Genomic DNA, 11947 nt, shown 5'->3' on the forward strand with positions numbered 1-11947 from the left:
AAAACTAGAAAAGCTAGAAAAACTGAAAATATTGAAAAAATGGAAAAATGAAAATCTGAGAAACTAGAAAAACTAGAAATCTATAAAAACTTGAAAAATATGAAAAATTGAAAATCTAAAAAATTGATAAATAAGAAAAAACTAGAAAAGCTAGAAAAACTAGAAAAACTGAAAATATTGAAAAACTAGAAAAATTGAAAAATAGAAATACTAGAAAATTTAAAAAATTGAAAAATTGAAAAATAGAAAAATTGAAAAAATTGAAAATATGAAAAACTAGAAGAACTAGAAAAATTGAAAAACTTGAAAAACTAGAAGAAATTGAAAAAAAGAAAAACCTGAAAAACTAGAAATACTAGAAAATTTTAAGAATTAAAAAATTGAAAAAATTGAAAAACTAGAGAAAATTGAAAAACTAGAAATCTAGAAAAACCGGAAAAAATTGAAAAAATTGAAAAACTAGAAAATATGAAAAAGTGGAAAACTAGAAAAACTAGTAAAACTAGAAAAATTGAAAAAATGGAAAACCTATTAAAACTAGAAAAACTAGAAAAAATTGAAAAAATGGAAAAATGAAAATCTGAGAAACTAGAAAAACTAGAAATCTATAAAAACTTGAAAAATATGAAAAATTGAAAATCTAAAAAATTGATAAAAAAGAAAAAACTAGAAAAGCTAGAAAAACTAGAAAAACTGAAAATATTGAAAAACTAGAAAAATTGAAAAATAGAAATACTAGAAAATTTAAAAAATTGAAAAATTGAAAAAATTGAAAAATTGAAAATATTGAAAATCTAGAAAAACCGGAAAAAATTGAAAAACTAGAGGAAATTGAAAAATAAGAAAAACCTGAAAGACTAGAAATACTAGTAAACTTTAAAAATTGAAAAATAAGAAAACCTGAAAAACTAGAAATACTAGAAAATTTTAAAAATTGAAAAATTGAACAAATTGAAAATATTGAAAAACTAGAAAAAATGGAAAAAATGAAAAATATGAATATCTGAGAAACTAAAAAAACTAGAAATCTATAAAAAATTGAAAAATATGAAAAATTGAAAAATAAAAAAAAACTAGAAATCTAGAAAACCCGGAAAAAATTGAAAAACTAGAAAATTTAAAAAAAAATTAGAAAATTTAAAAAAGTTGAAAAACTAGAAGAAATTGAAAAAAAGAAAAACCTGAAAAACTAGAAATACTAGAAAATTTTAAGAATTAAAAAATTGAAAAAATTGAAAAATTAGAAAAACCTGAAAACTAGAAATCTAGAAAAACTAGAAAAAATTGAAAAAATTGAAAAATTAGAAAAACCTGAAAATTAGAAATCTAGAAAAACTAGAAAAAATTGAAAAAATTTAAAACTAGAAAAAATTTAGAAATTGGGAAAATTAGGAAATCTAGAAAAACTAGAAAAACTAGAAAAACTAGAAATCTAGAAAAATTGAAAAATATGAAAAATTGAAAATCTAAAAAATTGAAAAATAAGAAAAACTAGAAATCTAGAAAACCCGGAAAAATTGAAAAACTAGAAAATAATGAAAAACTAGAAAACTTGAAAAACTAGAAAAAAAAGAAAAAATAGAAATCTAGAAAAACAAGAATAAATTGAAAAATTGAAAAAATTAAAAAACTAGAAAAAATTCAAAAAAGAAGAAAAAGAAGAAAAAACAAGAAATCGATAAAAACTAGAAAAAATTGAAAAATTGAAAAACTAGAGGAAATTGAAAAATAAGAAAAACCTGAAAGACTAGAAATACTAGTAAATTTTAAGAATTAAAAAATTAAAAAACTAGAGAAAATTAAAAAACTAGAAATCTAGAAAACCCGGAAAAAATCGAAAAAATTGAAAAACTAGAAAATATGAAAAAAAAAGAAAAACCTGAAAAACTAGAAAAACTAGTAAAACTAGAAAAATTGAAAAAATGGAAAACCTATTAAATCTAGAAAAACTAGAAAAAATTGAAAAAATGGAAAAATGAAAATCTGAGAAACTAGAAAAACTAGAAATCTATAAAAACTTGAAAAATATGAAAAATTGAAAATCTAAAAAATTGATAAATAAGAAAAAACTAGAAAAGCTAGAAAAACTAGAAAAACTGAAATATTGAAAAACTAGAAAAATTGAAAAATAGAAATACTAGAAAATTAAAAAATTGAAAAATTGAAAAAATTGAAAAATTGAAAAATTGAAAATATTGAAAAACTAGAAAAACTAGAAAAATTGAAAAAATTGAAAAACTAGAAGAAATTGAAAAAAAGAAAAACCTGAAAAACTAGAAATACTAGAAAATTTTAAGAATTAAAAAATTAAAAAAATTAAAAAACTAGAGAAAATTGAAAAACTAGAAATCTAGAAAACCCGGAAAAATTGAAAAAATTGAAAAACTAGAAATATGAAAAAAAAGAAAAACCTGAAAAACTAGAAAAACTAGTAAAACTAGAAAAATTGAAAAAATGGAAAACTAGAAAAACTAGTAAAACTAGAAAAATTGAAAAAATGGAAAACCTATTAAAACTAGAAAAACTAGAAAAAATTGAAAAAATGGAAAAATGAAAATCTGAGAAACTAGAAAAACTAGAAATCTATAAAAACTTGAAAAATATGAAAAATTGAAAATCTAAAAAATTGATAAATAAGAAAAAACTAGAAAAGCTAGAAAAACTAGAAAAACTGAAAATATTGAAAAACTAGAAAAATTGAAAAATAGAAATACTAGAAAATTTAAAAAATTGAAAAATTGAAAATATTGAAAATCTAGAAAAACCGGAAAAATTGAAAAACTAGAGGAAATTGAAAAATAAGAAAAACCTGAAAGACTAGAAATACTAGTAAACTTTAAAAATTGAAAAATAAGAAAACCTGAAAAACTAGAAATACTAGAAAATTTTAAAAATTGAAAAATTGAAAAAATTGAATATATTGAAAAACTAGAAAAAATGGAAAAATATGAATATCTGAGAAACTAAAAAAACTAGAAATCTATAAAAAATTGAAAAATATGAAAAATTGAAAAATAAAAAAAAACTAGAAATCTAGAAAACCCGGAAAAAATTGAAAAACTAGAAAATTTAAAAAAAAATTAGAAAAATTAAAAAAGTTGAAAAAAAGAAAAACCTGAAAAACTAGAAATACTAGAAAATTTTAAGAATTAAAAAATTGAAAAAATTGAAAAATTAGAAAAACCTGAAAACTAGAAATCTAGAAAAACTAGAAAAAATTGAAAAAATTGAAAAATTAGAAAAACCTGAAAATTAGAAATCTAGAAAAACTAGAAAAAATTGAAAAAATTTAAAACTAGAAAAAATTTAGAAATTGGGAAAATTAGGAAATCTAGAAAAACTAGAAAAACTAGAAAAACTAGAAATCTAGAAAAATTGAAAAATATGAAAAATTGAAAATCTAAAAAATTGAAAAATAAGAAAAAACTAGAAATCTAGAAAACCCGGAAAAATTGAAAAACTAGAAAATAACGAAAAACTAGAAAACTTGAAAAACTAGAAAAAAAAGAAAAAATAGAAATCTAGAAAAACAAGAATAAATTGAAAAATTGAAAAAATTAAAAAACTAGAAAAAATTCAAAAAAGAAGAAAAAGAAGAAAAAACAAGAAATCGATAAAAACTAGAAAAAATTGAAAAATTGAAAAATTGAAAAACTAGAGGAAATTGAAAAATAAGAAAAACCTGAAAGACTAGAAATACTAGAAAAACTAGAAAACCCTGAAAAACTAGTAAAAATTGAAAAACTAGAAAAACCTAAAAAACTAGAAATATAGAAAAACCTGAAAAACTGAAATACTAGAAAAACTAGAAATCTAGAAAAACTAGAAAAACTAGAAATCTAGAAAACTTGAAAAATATGAAAAATTGGAAATCTAAAAAATTGAAAAATAAGAAAAAACTAGAAATCTAGAAAACCCGGAAAAATTGAAAAACTAGAAAATAATGAAAAACTAGAAAAACTAGAAAACTTAAAAAACTAGAAAAAAAAGAAAAACTAGAAATCTAGAAAAACAAGAATAAATTGAAAAATTGAAAAATAAGAAAAACCTGAAAAACTAAAAAAACTAGAAATCTAGAAAAACCGGAAAAAATTGAAAAACTAGAGGAAATTGAAAAATAAGAAAAACCTGAAAAACTAGAAATACTAGAAAATTTTAAAAATTGAAAAATTGAAAAAATTGAAAATATTGAAAAACTAGAAAAAATTGAAAAATTGAAAAATAAGAATAACCTAAAAAACTAGAAAAACTAGAAAAACTAGAAAACCCTGAAAAACTAGTAAAAATTGAAAAACAACCAAAACATTTACAAATTATAACTTTTTTAAAAATATTTGAAAATATTCTAAATTAATATGAATTGTTTTTCAAACATAGTACTATCGATAAACATTAACAAAACAAAAAAATATCATAAACCTTTTCCCTTAGAAGGGATAGAATTTTTTTCTTTATTCCACTTTTTCAAGCAAAGTTTTAGAGATTTAGATCTAAAAATTAGACCAAAGGTAGATCTAAAATGGAACTATAACATTACAATTTTCTCAAAAATCTGTAGTCTAATTTTTTTTTTATTAAGGAAAAACACTAAAAATAGGGTAAATTAACACTTTGGCCGTAGTCAGTTTCTAGGTTGCTATGCGTGTGTGAATCAACAGTCAACAGGTAATGAAATGTTTGCATTATATTGTTAATTACGATATATGGGTAACTATGACAGTACATTTTTATAAGCAGACGATCAACCCTTATTGTATTCACTTTGCACAAGACTAAATATTAAATTTTAAGAACATTTTTTATGGTCCCACGATATCTTCTAAAACCGCTGAATCTATATGGAACTATAACTGGTTTGAACATACTATCCACAGATTTGCATCGAAGCGTTTATTTAAAAGTTATTTTATCACTTTCAGTTATAATAAAATCTGTAGACCTGTGACCTCTCCGTCCCCACTATTCCCTGACCCCAATGTACTGGCTTATTTTTTTTATTCCGATTCAATTGTGCAAACCAAATGCGTTTTTTTTAAATTATCAATTAATTATCAATAATTTAATCCAGTTTTTATAATAATAAAAAAAAACACGGTATTATCGATTTTAACTGGTTAATAGTAATAATTTATATTTTTAAACTTGTACAAAATATATTAAATAGCTGTTACAATAATTTGTTAATTTAATGTAATATTTTTTTCATATATTATATATATATATATATATTTTTTTTATAATAGTTCTTTTTTTGATTAGTTAAACACTTATGTGATCTAGCAAAACTGAAGTGTTTTTGATTGAGCTTTTGAAACTGGAATAAACATAAAATGATCATAATTTCCTAATAAACATCATATTATTCTAATAATATGTATACTTCGTATTAAGGATAAGATAAGGATAACTGAAGATATCAATAAAGTATTTAATCAATTGAAAAAGGCACAGTGTATATTGTGATCAATCAGGTATAATTTATTATTTTTAATTAATTCAAAGTAAAGTGCAACTTAAAATGTATACAATTTATCATTTTAATACCTTTAATTAAATTTAATTTCAAAGTAATCAAATGTTATTTCACGTTTATAGAAAGTAGACATATTTCAAATACTATTCGTTTAAGTGTACAATTGTTTATTTTGTTTGACAAACTTAAAACAAATGACCCAATAAAATCAGGTAATTTAGTGCTAAGTGAACACATATTAAATGAGAGTAAAACTAATTGTAAGTGCATACAAATTTGACTAAATACTGAAATAATTAAATGAATTTGATAGTTTAGCTGTATAATAACCGCCACAATAAATTACGATGAAATACAATTAGTTATTTTTAATATTTGGTAAAATTTGTATGTACTTAATTTTGCTTATAGTAGATATGTTTTCCGTAGCACACACTAAGAAAAAAATGATTTAATAGTTATAATCTTAACAATAATATTAAAGACATTTAATTAAATTTCTTTTTATTTAATTTTGTTTAAAATTAAAATTAAATAGAATACCTAAAATGGTGTATTATAGTAAAAAGAGTACATTATACATACAAAATATACCTAAAAGCGATTTTACATTAGCCTACAGTTATCTCAAGAAAAAAAATATATATTTTAAAATAATCAATGGTTAATAAATGTATATTTAAATGTACATAACACTATGTGATTTCAAATAATCAAATACAAAATATAATATTCGGTTGTACCTCGGTAACATGCTTAAGTCTTTAGAACAAAAATTCGTTAAATTTCAGAACACCTGAAACTTATAGAGTTACTTTTTGTTGTTTATTACTACTTTTATTGGATATTTTTTTAAAATTATTAAACAAATTAAAATAATTGCACAGTACAATGAATTGCATTTGAAATATATCTACTTCCTATTTAAAGCAATCAAATACTGCTTTTCTGTAAAAAAACTAATATTTAATATTAATAATTATTCCTTTATTAACACATAACAGTATAACATAACTACCAACAAAGGGGGTACGTGGATGAATGTCATGTAATTACGGCGGTAGGTTGACAATAATACGAGGGGAAATTAAGTACCTGGGAATCTTACTGGTCAAACGTCTACCGTGGGGTCCCGATTTAAAAGAAAAACAAAATATGTGCAAACAACAGGTTACACCTTCTTCGTCCTTTTCTTACTTCAAAACTACCACTAAAAACTAAAATTTTGCTCTACAAAACTATCATACGACCAGTTTGGTCATAGGTATCCAAATCTGCGGTCCGACCAAACCATCTCATACTAGACCAATCTAAGCGTTTTAGTTGATTGCTCTAAGGCTGATTATAAAAGCACCGTGGTACATAACCAACCAAAACCTACATACGGATTTACGAATGAACACAGTCAAATAACTAGCTATAACACATTACAAACGTTTCCATTTAAATCTATTGACACACAAAAACCCATTAGTTTCACAAATGTCTACTAATACTTTGCCATCGATCCCACTCTGACCCCTCAGATTAAAGAGAAAGTAGAATAGAGATCTATTAACCGACTATAGGTGTGGCCAACGGACCACTCCTTGATCAAGTCATTCAAGCTATGTAATTTCATATTGTTTATTAACTCATTTACTTATTATACTAAACATATTGTATAGGTTATAAATATTATCCTAAAAAAAAAAAATGTTTAAAAAAACTCATTTGAATTTTTAATGAAATTTACTCAAGATCGGTTCTCGTACTTGTTCGTTATTGTTTTTCAACTACGCATAAGATCGTTTAAAAATTATTTAGATTTCAAATATTTTGGAAAAGGTTAAAATTGAAAATTAAAAAAAATGTCATAAGCGATGTCAAGCAAACTTTATAACCAATTCAAATCGGTTTTCAGATTTCCTTTCGAAATTTAGTTTACATATGTCATACAATATTACGGAGTGTCTTATAGTTATTATCAGGATAGAAGAAGAATAAAATAGGTTATCGATAAAGTATTTAATCAATTAAAAAATACATAATATATGTGAATAATCAAGTGCATATAATATTTTAAAATTAATTCACAATGTAAAGTGCAACTTAAAAATTATACAATATATCTTTTGTTATTGTAATGTCTTTTAATTAAAATCAATTAATTTTATAAAATATTTTACTATTTTTTAATTATAAATTTAAATGACTTAATATAGTAATAAAAGTGCGTTGTATATAGGAAATATACGTAAAACTTCCGGTTTATAATGAAACACATTCATCTAAAAAAATTAATTAAAAATATTTTAAAAAAATCGATGTATATTAAATGTACATACTTGTGTACATTACACCTATCTCTCCGTCGACATTTTTAAGTCTTTAGAGGTTCGATTGATTTGTTAAATAATTTAGTTACATTTCAGTAAAACATTTCAATATTTTATCGTTTAGAATTTTCATTTTAGTATCACTTTTATTTTTTATTATTTCATTTATGAAAAACGCACGAGAAAATATTAGTGGTTAGGTTTGTATTCTAAAGAGGAAAAGGGACGATCAGATATTTTTCAGTAAAAAGCGTAGAAATATGTTTGGTTGGTCTACAAAATATAAGAAAGACGGTTCTTCAATTATTATTTACTGTTTTTTTACTAACACACGAAAGTATAAAATAAATATGGACAAATGACAAAAACTAACGGATAGAACAATACAGGTACTTAGGATATACAGAAAGGTTAACGACCGGTAGGTAGACATTTTAACTAAATGTCAATGTAGAAGTAGCGCAATCGAATAATTTAATTTTAAAAATTCACCTAATTATTGTGTACTACTAGCTACGCGAAAGGATATTCACTAATAGTAAATCTATTGTGTTTATATTGTACAATATATACTCAATGGTAAAACTACGTGCATACAATTTAGATAAAATATTGAAATTAACTAATTGAATTTGATGGTTTTGCTAAAAAATAATAGTCACAATCAAGTTCAATTAGTTAATTTAAATATTTGTTTTACCTAGTTTAACTGTAAATGAATATGTTTTCGCGTAGCACACAAAATGAAAAAATAGATGAATTGTTAAAATAAATTTCTTAAAAATAATATTAAAAACATTAAATTCCATTTGTTCTATTTAATTTGTTTGAAAACTTTGTAGTGGAAATAAATTATGTAATTAATTATGAGATATATTTAAGCGACGTATTATAGTAAGAAGAATATGATGTGTTTAGTATATATAACTAAAAACTTACGATTTTCCATTACCCCACAAGCGACTAAAAAAAATAAAATATTTAAAAATAAACAATGTGTAATGGGCATACATTACATTGGCCGGTTCAAAATGAACAAATGCAAAATGAAATATTTCGATGAACCTATCTATTCGTTTAACTTTTTAAGCTCTTAAGTGCTTTATATGTTTTATTAAAATAATTGGTTATATTTCATAAAAATTTACTTTATAAGTTTACTTTAAATAATCTATGACTACATTTATTGTAAAAATGTTTTATTTTTATCGATCAAATTAAAACAATTGTACAATAATCAAATTGCATTCGAATTATATCTACTTTCTTTAAGCGTAGCTTGTGTTCGAGCCAGAGAATTACAACAGTAAAATCGTATCTTTTCTTTATACTAACAAACGGTTGTTTTTCGCTATAATTTTTTTTTATAACTGTACAAGATATAAAATTGTTTTCTCTTAAATATACCTATAACTATAAATTATAATGGCATTTTTAACTAGTTAATTTTAGAAAGTTATAATCGGTATCTATGTGTGATATTTCACAAATTATTTGTGTATTGTTCAGTTTTTTCAAAGCAAAAAATAACGAATCTGTTTAGACACTGATTGTTACTTTAAAACATTAAGTAATAAAATATTAAACAAAATCATTCTTACTCTATCCAACCTGTTGTGGATTGTGTATAATTTTGAACTGTTAACAAAAACGATAAAATATTAAAGTGAACAATTTAAATATACGAGTTTTTTTTGTACCTAACGTGCATAATAATATGTTTTAAAACATTAGTTAGTAAAATATAAAAAAATATCGTTCTTACCTCCGGCAGTCGATTCTGTTAACAGGAATGGTAAAAAAAATTATTAAAAATTTACAGTAAGTGTTTTGCGTACTTAATATGCAAATTAACATACTTTAAAAAATTAGGTCATAAAGTATAAAACAAAATCATTCTTACGTCCAGTATAATATTCAGAACTTTGTGCTGTTAACAAGAATTATAAGATTAAAAAAAAATTATTTGAAATTTACAACAAGTGATATTATAATTTCAATAAATAGAGTAATAATTCGGTGGATTAACAATTTAAAGAGGTTAAAAAACATACAGCATACTGACCTATATCGCGTTTATCGCCAAAGAATGTCATACCTAACCCTGCAATAAAACTATTAAAATTAACTAGAGTTTTTAGTAGGTAGCTAGACAAATGCATTTAATACAAAAACTACATTTTAAAAAAACCAATTATGCTGGGTTGTAAAAAATGTATTTTCCATAAAACACCAATGAGTCAATATTATTAAAGCCAATACGGTTAGGTAATACAAACAATATATCATAGTGCAATGTATGTCAAAGGCCAAATAATATATGATATAGACTTTCTAGTCTAAATGGCATGAACTGTATCGTACATATGGTTAACAATAAGTAACAATTAACAATTATTATTTATTATAATTAAAAACAAGTTAAGAGTATCCACACATACATGAATATGTCCTGCAATCTAGTATCTCTAATCTACTATTTCTATAATCCTCTATACTCCTCCATAATCCCTCCATGATCTTCCTTAATAATCTTCTTATAATCCTCCTTCACAAACTCTCTATAATCCCTCCATAATTTTCCTCCATACTCCTATTCCATAAATCATATTGACTGTGACACAAAACGTGACGAACAAATTTCCAGAATGACGCCCAGTCATTATACATATGCATTTCAAAACAATTTATGTTCAGTAAAACTTCAAAATTGTAACACATAATTTAGTATTTCAACCCCCAATGTGCAAATACATAATATAATGTATTGTGTGAATTTAAAGAACTCCAATCGTATTAAACTAGTTTAATAGTTTTTCAAAATTATAATTTGAACATACCACCAGAGCTCGTTAATTTTGTCTCTGGAAGTGTTTCTTCAGGTTTGCGACCATCTATAAAACAATAAGATTATTTACATAACAGCATAGTACACAGGCCATCCAATGAAAATGTACTGGTTCAATTAATATCACATACCTTAAATACCTTTAATTTTCATATTATTATAATATGTATATTATTAAAAGTCTATACAACAACATTGTAAAATTTAAGATAATAAAAACCATTTATAAATGCTACTTACAATTGGCACTATTACAACTAACGTAGCTCTTATGACTTCCACTTTTTTCTAAAAAAATATTATTACAGAACAATCTATTAGTATCACCAACATTTTGTTAAGATTTTAATGATGTATAAAATCACTTACCTTTTCCATTAGGTGCTCCATTTAAAACTGGAACATAAAATATGTTATCAAATTTCTAATTGCATAATAATAATTGTATTATTGTATCTAATTTATATTACCAGTAGCGAGTGTTAAAAGGAAAAATGATACTGCAATCATTTTGCTATAAGTTCCTTTTGAAAACATTTTCAACAAATAGAGTAATCAGATGAGTATTATAACTCTGAGTGTAATGTTGGGTAGATTTGATAGGTAGGTATATACTAGAGATATGTTCTGTGAATTATTGATACCTTCCTTGTTATATATATAAGTGAAAACTGCGGAATTATCAAAATACTATGCATTTTTAAACAAACAACAAAATGGGCATTATTTTCTTAAGACCATACATTGGAAAAACAATATTATTTTCCTGTTTGCAAAACTTTTGACGTAAAAGACTTGAAATATCCTAATTAAGTGCTCGGGAATACTTTTATTGGTCGTAGAGAAGATGTTCTACTTTCTACACCCCAACAACAGCAGCTGTAAACACACGTAATATTACATTTCCTATACATGTCCTACAAATCATTATTATTTACACAGGCCCAGATGTAGGAAGTGATACAGTTTAATTGTAAACAACACAATAACATAATATCTAAAAAATAATAATTTATTTTTTATACTTTTTGCACAAACAACAATATAAATTATTTGAACGTTATAATATACTATACCTACTATAAATTATAGTATATTATGTATTTTTAATTTTGGAAAAAAAGTTATGCCTAAAACATTTTTCCAAGTACTAACGATTACTTTACCGAGTAATCGTTTCTGTATTAGTACAGTTAAAATATCTATTGACATTACTCTTGTACTAAAACCAGAGTATAGTATTTAAAATTAATGTCACGATTTATCCCAAGATACCGTATACTATACATTACCGGTATACTATAGCCA

The 11947-nt window shown here is 23.2% G+C and overlaps 2 long non-coding RNA genes across 2 annotated transcripts; both read right to left on the reverse strand.

Annotated features, from left to right (window-relative positions):
- Positions 1-7608: 7608 nt before the first annotated feature.
- LOC126844850 (uncharacterized) lies at positions 7609-10685 on the reverse strand. The gene is made up of 7 exons (XR_007686630.1): positions 10632-10685; positions 9857-9895; positions 9695-9721; positions 9557-9571; positions 9393-9429; positions 8731-8754; positions 7609-7743 (listed from the first exon to the last, which is right to left on the reverse strand). It is a non-coding gene; the product is annotated as an uncharacterized LOC126844850 (long non-coding RNA).
- A 200-nt stretch (positions 10686-10885) lies between these two features.
- On the reverse strand, positions 10886-11253 carry LOC126844912 (uncharacterized). The gene is made up of 3 exons (XR_007686655.1): positions 11110-11253; positions 11009-11035; positions 10886-10927 (listed from the first exon to the last, which is right to left on the reverse strand). It is a non-coding gene; the product is annotated as an uncharacterized LOC126844912 (long non-coding RNA).
- Positions 11254-11947: the final 694 nt, after the last annotated feature.

The sequence above is a fragment of the Adelges cooleyi genome, unplaced genomic scaffold (assembly GCF_023614345.1).
Source record: "Adelges cooleyi isolate 19-005CV unplaced genomic scaffold, UGA_ACOO_1.1 ACOO_flye_CR_arks_rails_tigmint_CR_PRNA_651, whole genome shotgun sequence".
Classification (NCBI taxonomy): Eukaryota; Metazoa; Arthropoda; class Insecta; order Hemiptera; family Adelgidae; genus Adelges; species Adelges cooleyi.